Consider the following 27,081-nt stretch of genomic DNA (forward strand, 5'->3'; position numbering starts at 1 on the left):
TGCTTGACTCATTTCACTTAGCATGCTCCCCTCCAGTTGTACCCATGTTGATGCAAATGGTGGGTATTCATCCTTTCTGATGGCTGAGTAATATTCCATTGTATATGTGAACAACATCCAATGGATAAAGAAGATATGGTTCATAGATACAGTGGAATATTTCTCCCTTTTTTTAAAAAAAAAAGTTATTTATTTATTTGACAGCCAGATATCACAAGTAGGCAGAGAGGTGGGCAGAGAGAGAGGAAGGGAAGCAGGCTCCCCAGGGAGCAGAGAGCCAATGCAGGGCTTGATCCTAGGACCCTGGGATCATGACCTGAGCCAAAGGCAGAGGCTTTAAGCCAGTGAGCCACCCAGGTGCCTCTATTTTTCCCTTTTAAAAAGGGTATTTGCACCCATACTTATAGTTTGTAATTTTCTTTTTTTGTCATGTCTTTGCCAGGTTTTGGTACTATTAGTTTTTGTTTTATTTATTTATTTTTTGTTTTTGTTTTTGCTTCAGAAAATAGATTGAGAGCATTAATTCTTCCTATTTCTGGAAGAGATTTATGTGAACTTTGTGTTATTTCTTCCTTAAATAATTGGAAGAATTCACCAGTGAAGGGATCTGGGCTTAGAGCTTCCTTTATAGGCAGGTTTCAATAAGAGTTTCATTTTATTTTATAGGGAAAGTTATATTCAGATTTAAAATGTTCTCTTCGTGACCTGAGCTGAAAGTTTCATTTAACTGACTGAACAGTGGAGGCACCCTGATAAATATATATATATATATATATATATATATATATATATTTTTTTTTACTTTTAATTTTTTATTTTTTATAAACATATATTTTTATCCCCAGGGGTACAGGTCTGTGAATCACCAGGTTTACACACTTCACAGCACTCACCAAAGCACATACCCTCCCCAATGTCCATAATCCCACCCCCTTCTCCCAAACACCCTCCCCCCCGGCAACCCTCAGTTTGTTTTGTGAGATTAAGAGTCACTTATGGTTTGTCTCCCTCCCAATCCCATCTTGTTTCATTGATTCTTCTCCTACCCACTTAAGCCCCCATGTTGCATCACCACTTCCTCATATCAGGGAGATCATATGATAGTTGTCTTTCTCTGCTTGACTTATTTCGCTAAGCATGATACGCTCTAGTTCCATCCATGTTGTCGCAAATGGCAAGATTTCATTTCTTTTGATGGCTGCATATTATTCCATTGTGTATATATACCACATCTTCTTGATCCATTCATCTGTTGATGGACATCTAGGTTCTTTCCATAGTTTGGCTATTGTGGACATTGCTGCTATAAACATTCGGGTGCACGTGCCCCTTTGGATCACTACGTTTGTATCTTTAGGGTAAATACCCAATAGTGCAATTGCTGGGTCATAGGGCAGTTCTATTTTCAACATTTTGAGGAACCTCCATGCTGTTTTCCAGAGTGGCTGCACCAGCTTGCATTCCCACCAACAGTGTAGGAGGGTTCCCCTTTCTCCGCATCCTCGCCAGCATCTGTCATTTCCTGACTTGTTGATTTTAGCCATTCTGACTGGTGTGAGGTGATATCTCATTGTGGTTTTGATTTGTATTTCCCTGATGCCGAGTGATATGGAGCACTTTTTCATGTGTCTGTTGGCCATCTGGATGTCTTCTTTGCAGAAATGTCTGTTCATGTCCTCTGCCCATTTCTTGATTGGATTATTTGTTCTTTGGGTGTTGAGTTTGCTAAGTTCTTTACAGAATCTATAAAGAACTTAGCAATATATATATATATTTTAAAATTTTTCTTCCTCCTGCTTTCTTTGGGTTTGCTTTTCCTTTCTTTTTCTAGCTTCTCGATAATTCATTTAATGCTATAATTTCATTCTAATCACCCATTTTAGGTGTATCTCACAAATTCAGATATGTCACATCTTAATTATCATTCATTTCAAAATATTTTCAAGTTTCTTTTGAGATACATTCTTTAGTAAACAGACTGTTTGAAGTGTACTATTCAATTTCCAGATAGTTGAGGATTTTCATTTATTATATAATTATATTGTGTTCAAAAAATATATTCAGAGTATTATGATTACTTGAAGTTTGATTTATGCCTGAACATATAGTTACTTTTGGTAAATGTTCCATATGCTTTTGCAATATATTTGTATATAATTTTTGTTGGTGCAGTTTCTGTGCTTGGTCAATTTGTTCATTGTATTATTCAGATTTTCTTTAGCCCTAATTATTTGATTTCTTGGAAGGACTGGGGTAGAATCTGTAGCTTGATGTCTTTCTTCAGTTTTGGAACTTTTTTTTTTTAAGATTTTATTTTTCTATTTGATAGAGAGATCACAATTAGGCAGAGAGGCTGGCAGAGAGAGAGGGGAAGCAGGCTCCCTGCTGAGCAGAGAGCCCAATGTGGGGCTTGATCTAGGACCCTGGGATCATGACCTGAGCTGAAGACAGAGGCTTAACCTACTGAGCCAACCAGGTGCCCCAGTTTTGGAACATTTTTGACAATTTTATTTTCAAACATTGTTTTTTGCTTAGTTCTCTCTTTTCCTTTTTGGGACCCAATTACATTTTACATGTTTAAACTGAATCTAACACATCTTTTATGTTTTTTTTTTTTCCGTATTTCCCATTCTTTATTTCTTTTGCTTCAGTTTGGATATTTTCTACTGATTTGTCATCAGATTACTGCAATATCAACCAGCTGTTAAACCCATCTGTCAGCGCACTTCATATAATGTATTGTCTGTCCAGTTCGAGAATTTTCATTTGGTTCTATATATTCCAAATATCTGGTGACATTCTCTATCTTTACATCTTTTTTCATACCTTTTCCTTGATATTTTAAACATAATCTTGGTTATTTAAAATTCTTGACTATTAGCTTCAATATCTGTATTATCAATGAGTCTGTTGCGGTTTTTGGTCATCTCTTATCATGCATAGTAATTTTTGATTGAATGCCAGGCATGTGTGTAAGAAGTCATAGAGGTTCTAAATGTTATAAACTGTAATTATCTTACTCTAGAGAAGGTTTACTCTTTCCTCTGCAAGGCAGAAACATTGGAGATTGATCACCTTAATCTAGCTGAACTGATGTTACGTCACAGTTTCACAATCTCAGTCTACCTCTGGATGGTCCCTTTTCCTTAAGGACACCCCTCAAGGACTTTAACTGAGATTTTGTTGTGTTTACCTCTTCTCCTTGTGGAGTCTTAAATTCTGATCTTTGTTTGCACAGTACTGTGAGACTTTAGAAAATTACATTGGTTATAGATGCTTATGGCTTAGCTTTTTCATTTTTCATCTTGCTGTGTATCAGAGTAAAATGGGTCAAATGTTTGAGGACCTACAGGTGTTTAATTTTGACCCTGTAACCCTCATAAGATCACATAATCTTCACCCTTGTCCTTTGCATGTACAGGTACAACCAGGAAAGTGTTGTATGGATCAACAATTCACCTTTCTGAATTTTTCTTTCTTTTTTTAATATTAGCTTTTCTAGTTTTCATTACTTTCATACCTCTCTGATGCCTTTATTGGTTTAGTATTTTATTGACCTTTTCTTGATGTTATTCAAGGAAGTATTGGTTTGTTATTAAGCATTAATTCTAATTGGATGTCCTCAATAAATGTTTATTTGCAAAAATTTATGGCTTTTAGAAGCATGTGACATCATAGGTCTGAACTATGATTGTAATTCACGTCTTTAACTACTAAATTTGACTTAATAAATGAATGCTAATTAAGGAATGACTATGGCCTTTGAAAAATGATTCAGAGTTAATAGGGGATCTTTAAGACTTTTCATTAAAGTAAAGAAAATAATTTTAGTTTGTAAACTCTATTGATTTTAGAGTAGTGACAAAATTCTAATACCCATATAATTAGTGTGCTGTGAGAGCATATTATTTTTATCTCTAGGAGTGAAATTGATTTCTGAGAGCCTTGATACCTTAGACAGATTTTGGAGAGACAAAAGTAAAACCTTAATGTTTTAGGAGAGGTATTAGTACACGCCTTTTTAGTGTTCTTGGGGTTGTAGTTTCCTTTCAGTGATTTTGACATATATAAAAGGGGACATTTTAGAAGTAAATGACATGACCTTATTTAACTCCAAACACAGATTTGGCAAAGCAGAGATACAAAGAGTTATGTCAATAAAGAGTTAAATTACATGAACAATATTAAAAAGAAATCAGCTCATATCTTCTTGGAAATCACACATCTCCTTACCCCAGAACAAGCCATAACTTCCATAAACCAGATATGCTGCATATGACTGTTGTATAGATACAAACCACTGCATTTCATCTGTATAAGACACAACTGATTTTAAGTAATATTATTATTTTAAGGGCCAGTAGTATGATAAAGCAATGCCAATTAAACAGTTATATGGTGTTTTCATATCACTAAGAATTTATGTTTTGTTGAAAGAACTCTTCTGTACTTTCTTAAACATACATTTTTATTATTTATCACTCTTGTACATATTCAAAAAGGAAGATATCAGTTTAATACTTTGGATTGAGCTTTTCTAAACTTAGTCACCTTCAGAGTACAACTCCACTGAATCACCACAACTCACTCATCATCATCTGTGTTTTCCCACACAGTATCAGCCTCTGTGCCCTCAGGAATGCTAATGTTGAATCATTTCTTAAAAGAGTGTTTCAATATTGTCTCTGGGATTTCTTCCAGGCTGTTGGCATACATTCTATGCATTTTGATGATATCATCAGATGGTTTATCTGACAACAACAAAGACTCAGTATTCTTTCTTCAAATGATCTGCAAGTGGTTTGTTGACCAGAGCATCAAAGTGTTGTCATTGTTCTGTCTAGCCCTCAGGAGGCACTGCCAGGTCTATGCATGGGCAGGCAGTGTTAATTACATAAGAACTGCTACCTGGCTGGCAGCACTGCAAGACAGTCCTGGTTTCAGATTTGTTTAATTGGGCAAGCTGTGTTTTATCATTTTGTCAATATGGCAGACATTGCTATGTATTATGGCCACTTAATTAGTATCTGGCTCCCCTGTACATGACGTGTCCTGTATTTCTGGCCACAGAAACACACTTCTTCAGGCAGACAGTATGGAAAGAAAGGATGAATTTAGCATACTGCTTGACATGAATATTTGATATTTGGGGCTTATGGGAAGATCATTTTAAGATTATTGAGTGACTAGGAACATAAAAAGGCACAAGAGACTCTGAAAGTGGATGACAGTAAAAAGATGTGTTGTTTCTATTGATTTGCCTGGGAGACTTTTGTAGTCTCTTCTCACATAGCTGGAGTCATTCTCCAAATTACATAAACACATATGTGAGCATCAGTCTCTACCCCAATCTTGTCCTTCTCCTACATGCTCATCTTACTCATAAACAGTTAGGTATTTGTTCACATAAGATAATTGTGTTGGTTTAGTGCACCAAAATCTCGCCAACTATTGCTTCTACATCTTCCAGAACCCAGTCATTATCATCATTATTGATTCCTATTCTTTTAAAGCTTTAATGATGCTTTTATCTTATACCATCTCTTCATTTCCCCAAAATTCTGAACATCATATTTTTAAAGTTTCAAATATTTAATCATTTGTTTTGAAGTTGTTGTTTATAATTTCGTAAGGTCTTTTAAGGTGGTTGGAAGAGCACAAAGACATTATAAAATGAAAATTAGACTCACAGAGTAAGATTTGGATGTTGAGTTAGAGAAATGTTGGGATTACAATCCAAATCGTTCTCAGTGTTCTAAAGTGGGGAACTATTTAGAGAGCAGCTGTCCTCTTGATGTTGCTGCTGCCACTGCTGCTGCTTTGCTACTAAATTTTTTTGTTAGCCTGGACTCTTTTAGTTGCAACTGACAGAAATCCAATTCAAATTGGCTTAAGCAGAAAAGGAAAATTATTATCTCATAAAACTAAGAAGTCCTGGTGTGGCATTTGATCAGGTATGGTTGGATCCAGGGGCTTATCATTCTCAACATTTGGTTCTGCCTTCCTCTGTGTTGCTTTCAGTGAAGCTGTCTTTTACTTCGTGGTCTCTGCAGCTCCACACTTAGCTTCTACATAGTTAGCAGTCTCAGAAGGAAGGTTCTTTTGCCTAGTATCTGCAGTCAGAGTCCTAGAATGGATTTCTTTGATCTTTATTAGTTTGCATATTTATTTTGGAAGCACTAACAGTGGCCAAGAGTGCGGATTTTATCAAGTTGGCCCTTTTTAAACCTTCCTGAGTTACCTGCCTACTTTGGAGTTATGTGGACTCAGAATGAGGCTTCCAAAAGTAAAAGTCAAGTAGCTGGACAAGGAGGATGTTGGGCTAGCCAAACCAATGGGTTCTCTTTATTGGTGCTATTATGCAGAAGCTGGTGATGTACAGCACATGTAATGTAGTTGGCTTATGTGAACAAGTAGGGAAAGGAAAAACCACAGGGGAGTAGATCCCTAACCTAAGCTCTGACTCTCTCAGGCTTATAGGGTAATAGTACTTTCCCACTTCAAAATGATGTTAGTCTATCAGGTCTGAAGGGGGCTATATGATGGCACTCTATGGAGGCAGAGTGTTAAGATTAGAAGAGTCCTTCCCTGGGAGTCAGAGTCCCAGGTGCTACTTTCTAAGAACATAGACCAGTAAGTTTTTGCTGCACCATGAGTTCCTAGAAGGTAGAGAATGTGCTTATGTTGCTTTTTTTTTAAAAAAAAATATTTTTTATTTTTATTTATTTGAGACAGAATGAGAGAGAGAGAGCATGAGAGGGGAAAGGTCAGAGGAAGAAGCAGACTCCCCGCTGAACAGGGAGCCAGATGCAGGACTTGATTTAGGGACTCAAGGATCATGACCTGAGCTGAAGGCAGTCATTCAACCAACTGAGCCACCCAGGCACCTTTGATTTTGCTTTTTAAACATTTTGAGTCTTTAAATTGTTTTCTTAATCTCTCCTTCTAGATCTGTTAGATGTATGTTGGGACCTCTCCCATTATCCTTTATATCTCTTTTATAATTTTTGTACATGCTTATCCTGTGTTTATTATTCTGAGTGATTATCTTAGTTCTGGATTCTAGTTTATCAGTTTTCACTTCTAAAAAGTATACTTATTTAACATAACTTTAAAAATTTTTTTTAAATTTATTTGACAGACAGAGATCCCAAGTAGGCAGAGAGGCAGACAAGGGGTGGGGGGACAGACTCCCCGCTGAGCAGAGAGCCCGATGTGGGGCTTGATCCCAGGACCCTGAGATTATGACCTGAGCTGAAGGCAGAGGCTTCAACCCACTGAGCCACCCAAGTGCTCCCTTATTTAACATAACTTTCATACCATATTCTGCATTTCATTTCCATATTTTCTCTTTATTTTTGAAATCTACTTTTTTAAAAAAAAACTGAACAATGTTTTTTTCTTGTCTTAAGGAGTCAGTATTGTCATTTATTTCTTCAAGAGTTTATACATTCTTATATTTAAGTCCTTCTAGTCTTTTTCTATTATGAAGACTGCCAAGGTGTTAATTCTTTTTGGTTGCTTTTGTTGATCTTGTGTGTTTCCTTGTGTAGTCTGTGGTTTTAGTCTATGAGTTCACGTTCAGGGAGATATTCATGTGAGTTTTGAGATTGACTTTGGTGGGTGAGCTATCTCGATGGGGCAGTTTTACTGTTACTGATCTGTACTTTCTGGATAGGGGGCAGTGGAACCCCATACCAGTGTATAGTACAAATCTGTGTTTCTGATTTCTTAGTGATTATCTTCCCACCAGTGTTTTAGTGAAGGTGACCCTCTTAAAACCATGCTTGCATCTTTTGGTTTCAGTTCTTACTCCCCAATGGGAGTAAAAATCAAAGCTCCTAATTCGTATATCTGATTTCATTTCCTCAGTTTTATCTTTGTTTTTGGCATCTGAAGATTTCCCGCTTTTAACATTCTAGAGTTCAGTTGTGTAATACAAACATTTTTGTTATGTTTTCCCAGTGTATATTTCCCCCCTGCATCTGTTGTATTTCCCATCTTGATCAGAAATCATCTGTAGCTCCTAGTATATTGTCTTTCACGTAGTGGAAATTACACAGACATACATTCACACACAAATGTATTTTTAAAATTTACTTACGTGCTTAGTAACTGGAAAAGTGTTTTTTCAGTTAGAAGAATTACAAGGCTGACAGAAGAAACTAGATTTGTTACATAGAAAGGAAGAAATTTGAGTTTACCATAATGTTATAATAAAATGTTGATAATACCTACAAGTTTTAAAAAACATGTCCAAAATACATGCATATTATGGGAGGAAGAATAATGATCCTCAAAGATGTCCATATATTAATCCTTGAAGTGTATGAATATGTATGAATATGAGTTAAGGTTGTAGATGAAATTAGGATTACTAATCATTAGACCTTAAAATAGGGAAATTATCCTGGACTATTCAAATGGACCCATGTAATCACATGCATCCTTAAATGTGGCAGAGTGAAGCAGAAGAATTAGTGTCAGGGTGATGTGCTCTGAGAAAGAATTGACTGGCCATTTGGCTTGAAAGATGGAGGAAGGAGTTTCAAGCCAAGAAATGGTAGAAAGAAATGGTAGAAACAGCAAGAAAGTGGATTCTTCTCTAAAGCCTCCCCTAGAGCCTTACTGGCCCCTTGACTTTAACCTAATAACACCCATATAGGACTTTTGACCTCCATATATAATGTATATATGTATAATAAATTTCTGTTGTTTTAAGCAATTAAGTTTGTGGTAATTTGTTACAGTGTCAATAGGAAAGTATTGCACATACTGTATGACCCAGCAATTCCACTCCTAGAAGAAATTTGACGAATGTACATTTCAGCAGGAAAAATGTAGTAAAATGTTTGAGTAGCATTGTTTGTAATACTGCATACCTTGAAATTACCCAGATGCTCATCAGAAACAAAGCAGATAATTATGTTGTGACACGCTCTGCAAAAGTGTGTAACAGTAAGAGAGAACTATCTACATGTGTATGCAACAATATGGATGATTATTACAAAAACGATTTTAGCAAAAGAAACAGACCCAAGAACAATGCATACTGGGTAAGTCCAGTGATAGAGTGTGTAGAAAATACAGAAGTTATCAATAGTATTTGAAGTTGGCATAATCATCAAGATTGTCTTTGATGAATAGACTGAAAGGGAATAGGATTGTAATACTCTGTTTCCTGATTTGGGTACTAGTTACATATGTTTAGGTGTTAAAATTTACTGAGCTACATACACTTATATGTATTTTCCTTTCTTTTTTTTTTTATTTTTTTAAACATTGTATTTTTAAGTAACTCTACACCCAGGGTGGGGCTCAGACTCACAGCCCTGAGATCAGGAGTTACAGCTCCACCCACTGAGCCAGACTGGCGCTCCTTTTACACATTTTTCTGTGTATATGTCACACTTTCATAAAAAAAGAACATGTCCCAGTCATTGGGTCATTTTCCATAAAAACAGCAATCTAGTCAGTGGGGCTGAGGCTTAGTGTCATTGCCAGTGAGCTAAGAAATCAGACTGAGAACTTGTGATTGGATGAGTTTTCTGCTACCTGTCTGACTTCTTCCCCATCAGTGCATCAGAGAAATAGACACAGAGAAAATTTCTTAGTACTAGTTTTTGATTTGCCTGATGAAAATTCTGATTAATAGAATTCAAATATATCTAATGCAGGCTTGAAAAACTTGTGATAGATACATACTATAGTAACAAAACTACCCCCCCCAAGTTGGTTGGTTATTTATTTATTTATTTATATTATTAACATAAAATGTGTTATTTGTTTCAGGGGTACAGGTCTGTGATTCATCAGACTTACACAATACACAGTACTCAACAGAATACATACCTTTTCCAGTGTGCATCACCCAGGCAACCCATCCTTCCCACCCTCTTTCACTCCAGCAACCCTCAGTTTGTAACAAAACTATTTGATTTTTATTTCTGCAGATAATGTATTTTTATATTATCTAATGTGTCTTGCCATTTTAGGCAACAGTTCCAATTACCACATTCAAGTGCCAAAGTATTAAAGATATTCCTGGAAGGAGATTTATTTGAATGTGCTTAGTGGTGCTTAGGAAAATTTAACTTGGGCAAGGCTTCATAGTGACATTTGTTGGAAAGTCTGTTTTAATGAGTGTAGTCTGTCCTCAATAAAATATGAAGTGGTCTGTTGTCCAAGCCATATTTACACATTTTCCCATTATCTTACCATCAAAAATGTATGTCAGTACTACTGCTCTGCACTAAACACATGCTTTGTCTCCATGTTGTAGCTAAAGGCAGCAATAGTAGGTTTTTAGAAACAGTCATTAGTTAAGGTATACGATTCTGCAGTTAGACCTGTTCAAGCTTTGTCCTGACTGGCCATGTCACTGGGGGCTTGTTAATTTCAACAGGGCAGGTGAGAGGCTACCACCACATGGTTGGTGCACAGAAGAATAACTATAAATAATAGTTACAGGGATGATGATATTCATGCTTTGTCACATGTCCCAGTTGTCATTTAAGGTTCTGAATGAATGGTCGATACTGAGTGAGGATATAACTTTGTAACTTGATGGTAATATTCATGGGCAAATGAAACCTTTGTAGAAGTAAATATGAAGATGTAGCACTCCTTCTCTAAGACTACCCATGAATGCTGAATTTTCATCATAAATATTCCAAATACATAGTGAAGAGTTGAGAATAAGCCAATGAACAACCCTCTGCCAGCCATCTAGACTGAATAATGTCAGTGTTTTGTCCTGCTTACTTTGATGCTTTCCAGGCAATGGAAACGCTGTAGTTCCAGGTGCCGCCTCTTTATCCATAGTCCTGTTTCCTTCTACCCGCTACTGAGATGCAGCTACTAAGCGGCAGTTTTGTGTCCCCTCTCAGTCATGTGCTTACATTTTGAATAGACCTCTGTGTATCCATAAGCAGACGTTTCATAGTTGGGTCTTTGGTGTGTATATCATTCGGCACCTTGGCTTTTTTCTTCAAATATATTTTAGAGATTTATCTGTGATGGAATATATATTGAGCTCATTTATTTTTAAATGCTATATAGTATTCCCTTTTAAAATATATTACTAGTTATTCATTGACTTTCCTATTAGTGGGTACTTGGAATATTATTCAATTTTTCTTATTACGGACAGTGTCACAGTAAATATATTCTTTTTGCATCTGTGCCAGAGTTTTCCTGTGTATCTAGAAGCATTTGGATCCAGTTGGTAGTTACGTGAGTTTACACTTCAGCAATATGTGAGAATTCCTGCTGCTTCACATTCTTTCTACAACTTGATAAGTCCTTGCCAGTCACTTTCCTGGGTGTAAGAGGATATTTATTTTTAATATGCATTCTTTGTTTCTACCTGACCCTGCCATAAAACATTACATTTCTGAGCCCTGGATATTCTTCCAGTAAATGCCCTTTTGCTTAGGAGAACCAGATTCTTTCTCTGACTTGAAATTTACATGCTTATCTTTTGTCCCTGCTGAGATTTTACTCAGTGGAACTAGAAATGCTGGGGCTCAGCTTATGCCCTGGGACTGACAAGCAGAATGGAGGAGGCTAATGCCCCTGGTTCAGTTTACACCCCTGGTTTTCCTCCTCCCTTGAGAATAACTGGTCTAATGAAGGCCTGCTCCTGGCCTATCCACCCCTTGCTAACTGCACTCAGTACATGCTCAGAATGGGTCTAGCGAGATATTTTTTCCCCAAACATTAGAGAAAAAGGCAGCAAGTCTTGGTGAAAAAAGGGATTTAGCAATAAGAAAAATGGACTGTTCAGTTAGAAGAAAGTGCTATGTCCATTTTCTCTTTCCCTTTCTCTCTCTTTTTCTTTCTTTCTTTCTTTCTTTCTTTTTTTTTTTTTAACCTCTGTCAGCTTTTCTTATCTTGGATGACTAGGTTACACCATTAAAAATGGCTAAAAAGGGGCACCTAGGTGGCTTAGTTGGTTAAGCGTCTGCCTTCAGCTCAGGCCATGATCCCAGGGTCTTGGGATTGCACCCCACATTGGGCTCCCTGCTCCAATGGGGAGCCTGCTTCTCCCCCCCTCTCTGCCTGTGGCCCCCTCTGCTTGTGCTCTGTCACTCTTTCTCTGTCAAAAAAAGAATCTTTTTTTTTTTAAATAAAGTTACTAAAAAAAATCCTTTGCCATTTTATATATACAAAAACAACATATTTTAAGATTTATTAGAGAAAGAGAGATTGGGGGGTGAGGGGCAGAGGGAGAGAAAATCTTATAAGCAGACTCTGCTCTGAGCCCAGAACCCCATGTGGGGCTTGGTCTCAAGACCCTGAGATCAAGACCTGAGCTGAAACCAAGAGTGCTTAACCAACTGTACCACCCAGATGCCCTCTCAAAACATATATTGTATGTCAGTTATGAAACTTAATAGAAAAATATATACCTATGAAGCCAATGTCCAGCTTAAGAATGAAAACATTACAGTGCTGTTAATTTTCTTCTCCACCTGCTTTGCTGCATTTTATGTTTATTATTTCCTTGCTTCTTCAGAATAATTTGCCACATAAGAATGTATCTCTAAGGCACATATTGAATGCTTTTGCTTGATTTCTTGTTTTAAAAATGTACTATGCAGTCTTCTAGTTTTCTTTTTTTATCCAATATTATTGCTAATTAAGTTCTTACATATGTAGTTGCACCTGATTCATTTTCACTATGTAACATTAAATTGTGGGAATATTACACAAGTTATTTTTTCAGATTCCTGTTGATAGATATTTGGATTGTTTCCAGTCTTTTCCCCCATTTAATACAAACTTTTCTCCTAATAGAGTACAATTACTAGAGTTCTAGGGTCCTGGGATTTGCTCAAACATCTTAAACATCAACAAAACTTCAGTTGTTTTCAATGGTTAATCGGCTGCCAGAAGAGTATGAGAGTTCCCATTGCTCCTCACCCTTGCCAACATCTGGTATTGTCAGAGTTTTACATTTTTGACACTCTAATGGTCATGAATTGGTATTTCATTGTGGTTTTATTCTTAATTTTCCTGATTACTAACATGGCTGAGCAACTTCCTTAAATTTCTTCGTGAAATTCTTATTCATGATTTTGTCCCCTTTCCCCCCATCTTATGGACTGTTCTGTCTGCTATTGCTACCAAAAACTATTGCATCACAAAATCTTAATAGATCTTTGTGTGATTTGTCATTGGGCTTGCTTAGGTGATTTATGAAAGACTTAAGGCCATTCATATGCTGAGGCTTGGCTGCAGGTGGAGTCAGGTTCAAGTGTGTTCTACCTGCGTTCATTTTGGGGTCAGCTCTGAAGGATAAAAGGCCAACTGAGGCATACTCTTTTGATGGTGGGTAGTTGTAGTGTAGTAGGGTCAACAGTAATTGCACAAGCACATTTTAAACCTCAGCTCACATTGTATTTCCCATTGGCCAAAGCGAGTCATAGGCAAGCCCAAATTTAATGTATTTGGTTCATATGGAGCAATGGCAAGATTGAGAATGTCTCACTCTGTTACAAATCAAGAATTTAAACTGAGAAAAATGAAGGCTTGGAAAAGTATATTTATATAAATGGAAACCAGAAGAGATCCTCTTAGCTTCTATAGCTAAGAGGGGTGGCTACACTTTTATAAAAAAAAAAAATAGACTTCAAGTCAAACACTGTCACAAGAGATAAAGAAGAACATTATATAATGATAAAAAGGTCAACCCATCAGGAAGATATGACAATTGTAAACATATATTTACTTAACATTAAAGCAGTTAAGTATATAAAGTGAACATTGACTGAACTAAAGGGAGAAATGGACAATAGTTACTGTGGGAGTAGGAGACTTCTGCACCCCACCTTTAGTGATGGATAGAAGATCTGCTAAAGATCAGTAAAGACACAGAGGACTTAAACAATTGAATAGAGCAAATGGACCTAACAGATGAATATAGAGCGTTCCACTCAACAGCAGCAGAATACCTGTTTTTTTCAAGCATACACAGGACTTTCTCCAAGGTAGGTCATGTGTTATGTCACAAAAGAAGTCTTAACAAATTTAGAGTGATTGGAATCACACCAAGTATCTTTACTGATCACAATGGAGTGAAGGTAGAAATCAGTAGCAGAAGGAAAACTGGAAAACTCACAAATATGTAAAATTAAATAAACACTCTTGAATAACCAGTGGGTCAAAGAAGAAATCAAAAAGAAAGTTAGAAAATATTGAGACAAATGAAAAAAAAATACAACATAATGGAACTTATGGCATACTTAGTATGCAAAAGCAATGTGAAGATGAAAATTGACTGTGGTAAGTGAATACATTAAAAAGAAAGATCTCAAATAAACAAGCTAACTTTACACCCCAAGAAACTAGAAAAAAAGAACAAACTAAACCCATGGATAGCAGGACAAAGAAAATAACAAAGTTTAGGGCAGAAATAACTGAAATAGAAAACAGAAAAACAATAGAAATAAATGAAAATAAGAATTGATTATTTGAAAACATAAAATTAAAAAGTCTTTAGCTAAACTAACTAGGAAACAAAGACAAGACTCAAAATCAAATACGCGGGGACATTACAGCTGATGCTATAGTAATAAAAAGGAACGTAAGAGACTATCATCGACAATTCTACACCAACGAACTGAGTAAATCAGAAGAAATAGAAAAATTCTTAGATATATATAACCTACCAAGACTAAATCATGAATAAACAGAAAATCTGAACTGATCTGTAACTACTGTGGAGGCTGAATCAGTAATCAAAAAACTTCCAGCAGGGGTGCCTGGGTGGCTCAGTGGTAATGCCACTGCCTTCGGCTCGGGTCATGATCTCAGGGTCCTGGGATTGAGTCCCGTGTCAGGCTCTCTGCTCAGCAGCCTGCTTCCCTATCTCTCTCTCTCTGCCTACCTCTCCATCTACTTGTAATTTCTCTATGTCAAGTTAATAAATAAAATCTTAAAAAAAAAACTTCCAGCAAAGAAAAGCTGAGGACCAGATGGCTTCATTGGTGGATTCTACCAAACATTTAAGTCTATGATCCACTTTGAATTAATATTTGTATATGGTGTGAGGAGGGCCCCCAACTTCATTATTTTGCATGTGAATATTCAGTTGTACCAGCACCATTTGTTGAAAAGAATGTTTTTCCCCTAGCAAATTGTCTTGGCACCTTTTTGAAAATTAAGTAGACAACAATGTATGGGTTTATTTCTAGAAGATCAATCTGTTAAATTGGTCTGTATGTCTGTCTTTATGCTGGTCCCATACTGTTTTGATTATTGTGGTCCCCCCTCAGTTTTTATTTAAATTACAGTTAGTTAACATACAATATAATATTAGTTTCAAGAGTACAGTATAGTAACTCAGCACTCATATACAACACTCAGTGCTCATCACAACAAGTGATGACAGTCCCCATCACCTATTTAACCTGTTCTCCCACCCACCTCCCCTCTGGTAATCATCAGTTTTTCTCTAGTAGTAGGGACTCTGGTTTTTAGTTTGCCTCCCTCACTCCTTTTTGCCTCCTTTGTTCCCTTGTTTTGTTTCTTAAATTTCACATATGTGTGAGATCATATAATACTCTTTCTCTGATTGACTTTTTTCACTTAGCATAACACACTCTAGTTCCATGCATGGCATTGCAAATAGAAAAATTTCATTTTTTGATGGCTGAATAGTATTCCATTGTATATAGATATCACATCTTTATCCATTCATCTGTCAGTGAACATCTGGGATTTTTCCATAGTTTGGCTATTGTGAACATTGCTGCTATAAACATTGGGATACAGGTGCCCCTTTGGAGCATTACATTTGTATCTTTGTCCCTAATAGTGCAATTGCTGGGTGGTAGGGTAGCTTCATTTTCAACTTTTTGAGGCACCTCCGTACTGTTCTCCAGAGTGGCTGCACCAGCTTGCATTCCTACCAACAGTGTAAGAGGGTTCTCCTCTCTCTGCATCCTTGCTGACACCTGTTGTTTCCTGACTTGTTAATTTTAGCCATTGTGACTGGTGTGAGGTGGTATCTGAATGTAGTTTTGATTTGTATTTCCCTGATGTCAAGTGATGTTGAACATTTTTCATGTGTCTGATGGCCATTTGCATGTCTTTGGAGAAATGTCTGTTCATGTCTTCTGCTCATTTCTTGACTGGATTTTTGGGGGGGAGTAGGAGTGTTGAATTTGATAAGTTCTTGAGAGATTTTGGATTCTAGCCCTTTATCTAATATGTCATTTGTGAATATCTTCTCCCATTCCATAGGTTGCCTTTTAGTTTGTTGATTATTTTCCTTGCTGTGTAAAAAAGCCCAAGTCATGATCCCAGAGTTGCAGAATCAAGTCCCACATCAGGCTCCCAGCTCTGCAGGGAGTCTGCTTCCCCCCTCTCATGTTCTCTCTCTCTCTCTTTCTCTCTCTGTCTCACTAAAATAAATAAATAAAATCTGTTTTAAAAAATGCTTTTTATCTTGATGAGGTCTTAATAGTTCATTTTTGCTTTTGTTTTCCTTGCCTCTGGAGACATGTTTAGTAAGAAGATGCTTCAGCTGAGGTCACAGAGGTTGCTGCCTGTGTTCTTTAGGATTTTGATGGATTCCTGTCTCCCAGTCAGGTTTTTCATTCATTTTGATTTATTTTTGTGTGTATTAAGTTTTGAAACCAGGAAGTGTGAGTCCTTTCTAATGATTGTTTTGGTGGTTCTTTGGGGTTTTGTTGGTTTGTTTGTTTTTTGCATTTCCATATGAATTTTAGGATCAATTTATCAATTTCTGCAAAAAAAAAAAACCACTTGGGATTTTGATAGAGATTGTACTGAATATGTATATCAATTTGGAGAATATTGTTATCTAAATTGGTAAATCTTCCAATCCATGGATAAGGAATATCTTTCCATTTATTGATTTCTTCATTTATTTATTTTTATGGTATTTAATAGTTTTCAGCTTGTAAGTCTTACACTTCTTTATTAAACTTGTGTTTATTTTTTGATCCTATTATGAATGCAATATTTTAATTTTGTCTTGTCAATTATATTTGTATAAGAATGCAACTGATTTGTATATATTGATCTTATTTAACTTATCTATTAGTTCTAATAGCTTTTTAGTTGATTGCTTAGGGATTTTTTACATACTAGTCATGTCATTGTAAACAGAAACATTTTTAATTCTTCCTTTCCCATCTGGATACCTTTTGTTTCTTTTTCTTGTCCAGTTGCCCTGACTACAACCTCTAGCATATTGTTAAGTAGAAATGTTGAAGAGAGACATCCTTGTCTTATTTGTCTTATTTGTCTTTTACCACGGAGTATGATCTCAGGTGTAGGAGTTTGATAAACACTATCAGCTTTAGGCAATTACTTCTATTCCTATTTTGATGAAAGTAATATTTTTTAATCACTGAAAGTCTAAGTTTTGTCAAAAGCTTTTTCTTTATTTATATGATTGTGTGGTTTTTATCCTTAATTTTCTTTTTCTTTTTTTTTTTTTTTAAGATTTTTATTTATTTATTTGACAGAGATCACAAGCAGGCAGAGAGGCAGGCAGAGAGAGAAGGAGGAGAAGCAGGCTCTCTGCTAAGCAGAGAGCCTGACGCAGGGCCCGATCCCGGGACCCTGAGATCATGACCTGAGCCAAAGGCAGAGGCTTTAACCCACTGAGCCACCCAGGCGCCCCTTATCCTTAATTTTCATAATGTGGTATTATATGTTCATTGATTTTCTAATGTTAAACTAACTTTCCATTCCTGGTCATGCTGTGAAATTCTTTTATATGTTGCTGGATTCAGTTTGTTAGCATTTTGTTAAGGATTTTTGAATCTGTGTCTATAAGGAATATTGGTGTATAGTTGAATTTTCTTGTGTTATTTTTGTCTGTAGACAAATTGGGGCAGTACTGGGTCTGTCTCATAAGATGAGTTGGAAGTATTGTTTCATCTATTTTTTTTTTTTTTTGAGAAAGAGTTTGTGAAGGATAGGTATTAATTCTTTGAATATTCAGTATAAATCTTGCAGTCCTCGCCTTTTCTTTTAGGGAAGTCTTAAAATTATTACCTTTATCTCTTTACTTGTTATAGATATATTCAGATTTTCTATTTCTTCTTGACTTATTTTCAGTAATTTGTGCTGTAGAAGTTTCATTTCTTCTTGAGTCATTCTCACTAATACGTGTCTTTGTAGAAATTTCGTGTAAGTTATTTAATTTGTTTGCATTTGGTTTTCATAGTACATTTGACCCTTGATCAACATAGGTTTGAGCTCCATGGGTCTACTTATACATACATTTTTCTTGATAAGTATTGTAAATGTATTTTCTTTTCCTTATGTTTTTAATAGCAGTTTCTTTTCTCTAGTTTATTATAAGAATACAGTATATAATACATATAACATACGAAATATGTGTTAATCAACTATTATGTCATTGAAGCTTTGGTCCACAGGGGTTGCTTCAAGGGGTAAAACTGTCTCCAGTACCCACATTGTGTTGACCACTTGACTCCTAACTTCCTCTGCCTTTCTCTTGTTCTCCAGCCCAACAGGCTCAAGTCTTGCCACTTTGTTTCTGATGTACTGCATATTTATAGAGAGGGTTATTTGGGTATATTTTAATGGTTTTGTTCTTTGTTTAGAGCAATTGACTGTTTCCTCATCTGTGAAAAAAGGCTTTTAATAGTTTTTGAGGAGTCTAAAGCTCTAAGTGGATTTTTGATTGCATGGGACACCTATGACCCAAGCCCTGTGTTGTTCAAGGGTCAACTGTATTCCCTTATAATCCTTTTGATTTTTGTAAGATCAGTATTGATGTAACCTCTCTTACTCTGGTTTTAGTAATTTAAATATTCTCTTTTTCTTGTTCTAGCTAAAAAATTAAATCAGGCTTGGTTATCTTGTTGACTACACTTAAAATTGGAAAGGTTTTAAACTTTTTTCATGTCCAACCCTTTTTCTTCACATGCTTGTATTATTGTTTATAATTTTTTGTTTCACTTTTTAGGACTGTCTTTTCTTTTACCTTTTTGAGCATCCTAAACTTAATTATTTAAAGAATACTTATTAATATTTTCTTTTTAAAAATACTTCATTTATTTGAGAGAGAGAGATTATGAGCAAGGGGTGGGGGGGTCAGAGGGAAGCAGACCCCTTGCTGAGCAGGGAACCTGATGAGGGACTCCATCCCAGGAATCTGATCATCATCTGAGTTGAAGACAGGTGCTTAACCAACTGAGTGACCCAGTTACCCTCAATATTTTCTACAATTTAAATTTTATCAAGATGAATTCCACCCCCCTAGTAGCTGATTTTTTTTATCTTTCTTAGTATTTGATTTATCTATTTTTGAATTTTGATTTGCGATGCACTTGGAGTAAGATTATTTTCTTTTCTTATTCTATACATGCCTTCTCTCTCCTGAATTTTTAATGTTTGTGGTTGCCTGTGTCTGGCTCCTCAGAACCCACTTTCTTGTCAGGAGTTAGCGTTTGTTCTTCCTGCTTTCTCTGACTCATAGTTATAACCCATCATTCCAGGCATTTGTGGCAGAAGTTCCATTTGACTCCCATTCAGCACTGGTGCAGCCTCCTGCCACCTTTGGCTTCAAGGGGTAAAACTGGCTTCAGTACCCACATTGTGTTGACCACTGGACTCCTAATTTCCTCTGCCTTTCTCTTGTTCTCGAGCCCAACAGACTCAAGTCTTGCCACTTTGTTTCTGATGTACTGCATATTTACAGAGAGGGTTATTTGGGTATATTTTAATGGCTTTGTTCTTTGTTTAGAGCAATTTACTGTTTCCTCATCTGTGAAAAAAGGAGTGATAATGGTATATATGTCCTTGGATTGTCATAAGTATTAATTGAAAATGTATAGGTAGAGGGATTCTAACTATATGCCAACTATATGCTAACTATATGCCAGGCAGATATGAGTATTCAGGTAATGTTAGCTATTAATGCAATTAAGAGAGAGCAGGAATTCATGCAGAAATTGTCAAAATATACTCAGTTGCAATTGTTTATTAATTTATTCAGACACCAACTACTGTGTATTATAATCGACATTGACCACCAAGAACACTGATGCAATTGCACGAGGATTTATTTGACATGCTTAAGCTTGGGCCCAAGTATACCCAATGAATACATTTTAGCCTGGTAGCGTGCACTGCAAATCAGTGCAATAATCAGATATTTGTATTGGATATTGTGGTGCTAAATTCACTTTAAATTCTGTGCAACATCATAGAAGCAGCCTAAATGTTCCTACACAGTACATTTTCTAATCAATGTTAGACATACTTTCCTTTCTGTGAACAAATTGCCCACTTTAATTCTTTAATGGCAAGTATTATGTTTCTTGTTAACTTATGTATGTTTCTTGTCCATGCAGTGACCATAGAATTTGCTGTCCAAACTGGAACATTTTGGGGAGTGGAAGGTGGTGTTATTGATAATTATGCCAGTATGGGTGGCATGAGACAGAATTATGCTGGGTTATCCAGGGCAATAATGGCTACCTTCATTATCTTCCTTTCTGGAATGTCTTACATATCATCCTTATATTCTGCAAAGTACCTGTGACAGTCTTGATGGTAACAGGTAGTCAATAAGCATTTTGTGCAAGAATTACCAAATAGCAAGTGGACATAGGCAGGCAGTGCATTATTTTTATTATTTCAGACTTTTAAAATTTGAATTGAAATTATATGTTTTCTAATAAGTAATCTAATTTGTCTTCTTAATTAGAAGGTCAGTAACACAAGTGTTTGGCAGTATGCAGTGTGAAAATTCCACTAACTCTGAAGGGAAATCAAACTGATTCAAAGGATTCATTTGAAAAATCAGTGCACTGTTACCAAATTTTCTACAGAGATACAGATCATTTACATATATTGGATGTCTTGTTTTAATATAACATATTATTAGGAGAGTCTTTAATTAAAATCATTTAAAATCACGTCTGTTACATATAGTTAGTGCTTGGATATAATTACAAAGCCAACGTGCACTGGGGAGTAGTGCCACCTGTCACTATTCTTCATTTCTTCTTGATAAGATTTCTCTGATGTGTTTTAGAGTCCAAGGTTATTCTTCCTTGACTCTAATTTTTTTTTTATTTCTTCCAAACTCGGAAAGGAGGCATGTGACTGATGTGACATTTGGGGCATTTGGGGACTGGGCATTGTTAAGGCAATCAGAATAATCCATATATTTTGAAATCATGCCAAGGATATCAGGTTAAATTTATATCAAAAGAAGTGTTCTATCTTTTGATCAGAATACATCTTATGAATTGACATTTGAAGGGATCATATAAAATCCCTGTCTTCCTGTGTGTCATCTTGTCTTCTGTCTGTCTGTCATATCATCCATCTCCTTTGTTTTGCATTTTATGGAATATTTGATTCTTTTTTGTCTGGGAACAAAAACTTACATAGGCTGTTAGGTATCTTTTATATTTTTGGTTGTATTATCTAAAGGGAATCCAGTTGTTAACCAAATTGTACTTTGAAACTTCTCAGTGGAAAAATTTTCATCTTTTTTTCCCCAATACATAATAATATGGATTCAGGCTTCTTGTTCTTTCCAAACAAACCAGAGTTATTGAGATAATTACTAGGAATTAGAAAGAGAGATCACTCTGGTGGCAGGAGAAAAGCATTAGTAGCCAGATGATTTCAGTTTGACAAGCTATGGGGTGTTATTAATTGTGAAATGCAAGCTAGCCTTGGTGGTGCTTATGTCTTGTGCAATAATACTTTGCTAAAGGCATCAAGTCTAAGCTGTCCATCTGCATACATGTTCAGAGTATTCCTGGGAGCTACACATGATAAATTGTATTTATACCCTATAAAATGAATGTGATGTTATTGAATTTAATAGGTAAGTGCCTATTGTAAGGACATAAATATCAAATGACTGGAAGGAAATGGATATGAGGAAATGTGTTTTGTTTGTTTCTTTGTTTTTTAATATATGAAGGAAAAAGAGGGGTTGTCACGTTAGAGAACTATACTCACACTAGTGAAACAGCACTGTAAAAGGAATAATGTGTGGATCAAGGACTGTAACACTAACTTAAGGTGTTTGAGGCTTCTCTGTAATTCAGAGATGTGTTTATGCAATTCAGGGTTACAAATACATACTGAGCCAGAAGCTATGTAGACAATAGGAAAATAAGGATCAATAATTCACAGTCCTTGTCATTGGCCACATAAGGGGAGACCTATATATAAATAAAAATATATAGTATAAGGTATTGAATAATGTGACAGAGATAAGCACAAGTACAATAAATTTTATGTCAGATGCACCTTGTCCTTTGGGAGCAGGAGGTGAGCAAGGAAGGCTTTTCTCAAGGCCATGAAGTCTCTTTAAGTTGAGTCATAAAGGATGAGTAAGAATTCAATTGAAAAAGGAGGGATGGATAGCAGGGACGGTTTTCCAAGGTTGAGGGATCAGCAAAAGTGTGGGCTGAGAAGCAGCAGGGTATAGTTGACGGGATGATAAGATTGGAGGTGGTCAGATTTAATAGATATAAGGGGAGAAAATAAATCCAAGAATTGTAGAGGGGTGCGGTTAAGCATCTGACTCCTCATTTTGGCTTAGGTCATAATCTCAGGGTCCTGAGATCATGCCCCATGTTGAGCTCCACTCTGGGTCTCCCTCTCTCTTCCTCTCTCTCTGTCCTTACCTCTCCCCCCTTTCTTTCATTCTCTCAAATAAATAAATAAATAAATAAATAAAATCTTTTAAAAAAAAGAAATGTCAAGTAGATTAAAAATGAGCAAAACCTGATAGGGCTGATGTAATGGATGAAATGATGCTAACTGCTAGTCCTCTGGCTCTGGCAAAGTCAGGGCCACCAGTAGCCCAAGAGGTGTCTTTAAAAAAAAAAAATCACTCATTTTTTAAAATTTCTTTTCAGTGTTCCAGGAGGTGTCTTTGTTTGAATCAGAAGAAGATACATTTTTTGATACCTGTCCAGGGGGAGTGGTGTGTGTGCACAGCCCAGAGTGGATTTCAGCCTGCACTTGCCCACTGGCTTGGTGCTCCTGGGCAGTGTCTTGTCTGAAGAATGGCAAGGGGCAGATGGGGGCAAACAGGTGGGCCAGTCATGTCGTTAGTGCAAACAGGAAGAGAGAGTGTAGCTGGGAGGCAGTGGGAGGGGCAGTGATGAATTCAGTAGTGAGTGTGTTCGGTTTGTAGCATCCAGGGTCATTGTGCAGGAGGACATCTCAGGGAAGAAGTTTGAGTGAATGATTCTAAACACTGGGGACTGTAGATGATTTAAGTTAGCTAAACTTTTAAATTACATGTCAGTCAGTTGTAGCTAAAATTATTCAAACCAAATTCTTGCTTCAGTGGTAATCTGATAATGCTAAGGGCTAAGTTCTCTAAAATGGTGAACCTGCTTATCAAAAACTTATTCCAGATAACTTTTCAAAGAATGTCTACTAGTGTTTATTCATTTTTTTAATTTTTATTTTTTATTGAGCTACATTTGATGTATAATATTATGTTAGTTTCAGGAATATAACATAGAGATTTGACAATTAGGTACATTATGAAGTGGTCACCACAATAAATGTAATTATCATCTGTCACCATACAATATTATTATAATATTACTGATCATATTTCACATGCTGCACTTTCATCTCCATGACATATTTGTTTTATAACTGGAGGTTTGTATCTCTTAATTACCTTCACTTGTTTTACTCATCCTTCTATTTCCCTCCCCTCTGGCAACCACCAGTTTTGTGTCTATATTAGTGAATTTATTTGTTTGTTCATTTGTTTTATTTTTTATATTTTACATATAAGTGAATCATATATTGTCTTCTTCTATCTGACTTATTTTACTTAGCCTAATACCCTCTTGGGCCATCCGTGTTGTCATGAATGCCAAGAATTAATTTCTTTATATGGCCAAGTAATGTTTCATTGTGTATATTTATATATATAGATATATATCACATTTTCTTTACCCACTCATCTGTTGATGGACACCTTGGTTGCTTCCATATCTTGGATTTTGTGAATAATGATGGGTGCATGTAACCTTTTGAATTAGTGTGGTGTGTTTTCTTTGGGGGGGGGAGGGAGTGAATACCTAGAAGTGGAGTTACTGGGTTGTATAGTATCTCTATTTTTAATTTTTTTTTTTTTTTTGAGGAGCCTCCATACTGTTTTCCATAGGGGCTGTACCAGCTTGGATTCCCACCAACAGTGCAAGAGGGATCCCTTTTCTCTATATCCTCACCAACTCTTGTTATTTATTGACTTTTTTTAGTAAACTCCACACCCAGGATGGAGCCCTATGTGAGACTTGAACTCATGACCCCAAGATCAAGACCTGAGCTAAGATTGAGAGTTGATGCTTAACTGACTGAGTCACCCAGGCATCCCTTTATTGATTTTTTGATACTAGCTGTTGTGACAGGTGTGAGGGGATATCCCATTGTGTTTTGATTTGCATTTCTCTGATGACTAGTGATGTTGAGAATCTTTTCATGTGTCTTCTTTTCAAAGTCTCCTTTGGGAAACTGTCTATGCATGACTTCTCTCCATTTTTGATTGGATTATTTGCTTTTTTTGGTGTTATATGGATTAATTCTTCCTTCCTTCCTTCTTTCCTTCCATTCACATTTATTTATTATAGAGAGGGCAGAGGGAGAAAGAGAGAATTCTCCAGCAGACTCTTGCTGAGCGTGGAGCCTGATGTGGGGTTTTTTCCCATGACCCCAAGATTACAACCAGAGCCAAAGCCAAGAGTCTGACACTCAAATGACTGAGACACTCAGGTGCCTTGAATTCTTTATATATTTTAGATACTAACCCATTATCAGATACAGCATTTGAAAATATCTTCTCCTGCTCAGTAGACCACCATTTTTTTTTATTGAAGGTTTCCTTTGCTGTGCAAAATCATTTTAGTTTGATGTAGTCCTATTTGTTTATTTTTGCTTTTGTTTCCCTTGCATGAGGAGACAGATTCACAAAAATAATACTAAGGCTGATGTTTAAGAGATAACTGCCTACACTTTCTTTTAGGAATTCTATAATTTCAAGTCTTACATTTAGGACTTTAATCTATTTTGAGTTGATTTATTGTGTATAATGCATGAAAGTGATCCATTTTCATTCTTTATTCTTTTTCATGTAGCTGTTCCAATTTTCTCAATACAATTTTTGAAGAGATTGTTCTTCTACCGTTGTATTATATTCTTATCTCCTTTGTCATACATTAACTGACCATGTATGTTTGGGCTCATTTCTGGGTTCTCTATTCTATTCTGTTGATCTGTGTATCTGATTTATTCAGTAGCATATTGTTTTGGTTACTATAACTTTATAATATACTTTCAAATCTGAGATTGTGATACCTCCAGCTTTGTCCTTCTTTTTCAAGATTGCTTTAGTTATTCAGGGTCTTTTGTGGTTTCAAATAAATTTTAGGATTATTTGTCCTAATTGTGTGGAAAAATACCATTGGTGTTTTGATAAGGATTGCAGGGAATTTGTAGATTACTTTGGGCAGATTCGACATTTTAACAATATTGATTTTTCCAATCCTTGAGCTTGTATTTGTTTTATCTTTAGTTTTTTTTCATCAGTATCTTATATTTTTTAGGACACAGGTCTTTCAGTTTCTTGGTTAGATATTTTCCAAGGTATTTTATTATTTTTGATGCACTTGTAAATGGGATTGTTTTTGTAATTTCTTTCTTTGACTTTTTTTTTATGGTGTATAGAAATGTTGTATCCTGTGACTTTAGTGAATCAATTATTAATTCTAACAGTTTTTTTGAGTCTTTAGGGTTTTCTCTATAGTTGTCCCTTGAACAATGTGGGGGCACCAATTCCAGTGTAGTGGAAATTTGTATATAAACTTTCAAACCCCCAAAACCTTAACTACTAAGATCCTACTGGTGAACGGAAGACTTACTGATAACATAAACAGTTAAGTAATCCATGTTGTGTATATTATATGTACTATATGTTGTCTTTATACAATAAAGTAAACTAGAGAAAAGAAAGTGTTATTAGGAAAATTCCATAAAGAGGAGAAAATGCATTTATTGTATTTTACTGTATTTATGTAAGTGAACCTGTGTAGTTCAAACTTGTGTTATTTGAGGGCCAGCTGTATATAGTATCATGTCATCTGCAAACAGTGGAAGTTTTACTTCTTCCTCACCAATTTGGATGCCTTCTATTTCTTTTTCTTGACTGATTGCTGTGGCTATGACTTAACAATATATTGAATAAAAGTGGTAAAAGTGGACATCCTTGTCTTGTTCCTGATCTTAGAGGAAAAGCTTTTAGCTTTTCACTATTGAGTATGATATAAGCTGTGGTTTTGTCATATATGACCTTTATTATGTTGAGGTATATTCTCTTTAAATTCTGTTCGTTGAGAGTTTTTATCATGAATGAATATTGAATTTTGTCAGACGCTTTTCCTGCATCTTTTGAGATGATCACATGATTTTTATTCTTTGTTTTAATAATGTGGTGTGTCATGATTAACTTGCAGATATTGAACCATTCTTGCATCTCTGGAATAAATTCCACTTAATCAGGGTGAATGATCCTTTTGATGTATTGTTGGATTCAGTTTGTTAATATTTTTTGAAGATTTTACATCTGTATTTATCAAGGATAATGGCCTGTAATTTTCTTTCTTGTGGTACCTTTGTCTAGTTTGGTTTAAGGGTAATACTGGCCTCATATCATGAATTTGGAAGAATTCCTTCCTCTTATTTTTTGGGGGGGGGGATAGTTTGAGAGAGATAGTTATTAACTCCTCTTTACATGTGTAGTAGAATTTACCTGTGAATTCATCTGGTCCTAGACTTTTGTTTGTTGGAAGGTTTTTGATTACTGATTTAATTTTGTTACTAGTCCACTACTGTTTATTAGCATACTGAAGAATGGTCATGGTAAATTGGATTCATATTTTTTTTTAATTTTCTCTGTTCCAGATTTCTATGCTATTCCTTGTATGACAAAAGCCCTCTCACCAAGAATACTTTTGCCTTGGCACTTGTGGACAGTCAGACCATGTGAGTATGGAATCTGAGTAGGTAGAT

The 27,081-nt window shown here is 35.9% G+C and overlaps 1 protein-coding gene across 4 annotated transcripts in view; it reads left to right on the top strand.

Annotated features, from left to right (window-relative positions):
• The window catches only part of L3MBTL4 (L3MBTL histone methyl-lysine binding protein 4), a 437,886-nt gene that overhangs the window by 54,341 nt on the left and 356,464 nt on the right, over window positions 1–27,081 (top strand). For all 4 annotated transcript variants that reach the window (XM_004742737.3, XM_045065387.1, XM_004742736.2 and 1 more), the window contains exon 2: window positions 26,974–27,054. The gene's annotated coding sequence lies outside the window, so the exon portion shown is untranslated. The remainder of the gene's footprint in view (window positions 1–26,973; window positions 27,055–27,081) is intronic.

Source organism: Mustela putorius, unplaced genomic scaffold (assembly GCF_011764305.1).
Source record: "Mustela putorius furo isolate JIRA1106 unplaced genomic scaffold, ASM1176430v1.1 tig00003858_pilon_pilon_pilon, whole genome shotgun sequence".
NCBI classification, from domain to species: Eukaryota; Metazoa; Chordata; class Mammalia; order Carnivora; family Mustelidae; genus Mustela; species Mustela putorius.